This window comes from Dipodomys merriami, unplaced genomic scaffold, assembly GCF_024711535.1.
Source record: "Dipodomys merriami isolate MVZ:Mamm:240054 unplaced genomic scaffold, mDipMer1.0.p SCAF_9, whole genome shotgun sequence".
Lineage (NCBI taxonomy): Eukaryota > Metazoa > Chordata > Mammalia > Rodentia > Heteromyidae > Dipodomys > Dipodomys merriami.
Window position 1 is genome coordinate 56,226,012 of NW_027206512.1, and position 1,238 is coordinate 56,227,249.

At 35.5% G+C, this 1,238-nt stretch overlaps 1 pseudogene; it reads left to right on the forward strand.

Moving 5' to 3' along the window:
* Positions 1 to 297: 297 nt before the first annotated feature.
* On the forward strand, positions 298 to 720 carry LOC138820741 (ubiquitin-ribosomal protein eS31 fusion protein-like; annotated as a pseudogene).
* The last annotated feature ends 518 nt before the right edge of the window (positions 721 to 1,238 follow it).

Consider the following 1,238-nt stretch of genomic DNA (forward strand, 5'->3'; position numbering starts at 1 on the left):
TTTCAAAGGATGAGCATGAGTCACTCATTATTGTGGCAGTTCGGAGCAGTGCATACATCAACTGTAAGAATTGTTTTAAGATAAAAAGTATTTTACAATACTTTTTAGTAGATGCATAAATAATAGATATTAAATATGGCTATTTTTTAGTTCACAAATATCTCTCTGGCTTTGGAAAAAAACTACATATATATCAAACAATGAGCAGTTACTGCTGTTTAGGAAGTTTTCCAGAATGGATCTAGCAACAGGTTAAGAGAAGGGTCAACTTTCTGATGGATTGGAATGACCACCAGCATGCATATTTTCATCAAAACCCTTATGGGGAAGAGCATCACATTCCAGGTTGAACTCTTGGATACCATAGAAAATGTAAAAGCCAAGATCCAGGGTAAGAAAGGAATTTCTCCTGATCAGAAAAAATGCTGGTAAGCAACTGGAAGATGGACCTATTTTATCTGACTACAACATTCAAAAGTAGTCCACTGTTCATCTAGTGTTGAGACTTCGTGGTGTTAAGAAAAGAAAGAAGTCTTACACCATCCCCAGGAGAAAGAAGCATAAGAGAAAGAAGGTTGAGCTGGCTGCTATGAAATGCTGTAACGTGGATGAGAATGGAAAATTACCCATCTTTGTCGAGAGTACTCTAGCAACTTTGCGAGACTTTCCACTGGCAAGTGTTGTTTCACCCACTGTGTCAACAAAACAGAAGACAAGTGATTGTGTATGAATGAACAAAGCATATAAACTAACAGCAACAAAGAAAACAGTCAAAACTTTGGTGTGCTCTGATGTTTTGTGTATTGATTAGAAAACGTTATTCTCTGTCTTAAACAAAAATAAAGCAAAACAGTGTCTTGCAGAGTTTGGTATATGCAGAATACACCCTGGACTTCTTTTGGATATATTGCCTAGAACGATAATAGCCATCTACAAATTGTGAAAGCTGACAGCTGGGGAGACAGGAGGTAGAGAGCAGAAGAGCCCCAGTAAGATGGCGGGATGCCTTTCAGAGGAAGAAAAGCAGTCAACATGGAATTCCCCATGGTAGAAATGGTAAAAGATGGGGAAAAAGAGAAATGTTTAGTCTTTAGTATAAATTTCTTTCACAGTAATATATATATATATATATATATATATATATATATATATATATATCCACACACAACCCATATATATTTATATTTATATATTTGTTTTTCCCAATTATTCCAACATGTTTTTAAGCATTGTCTGTT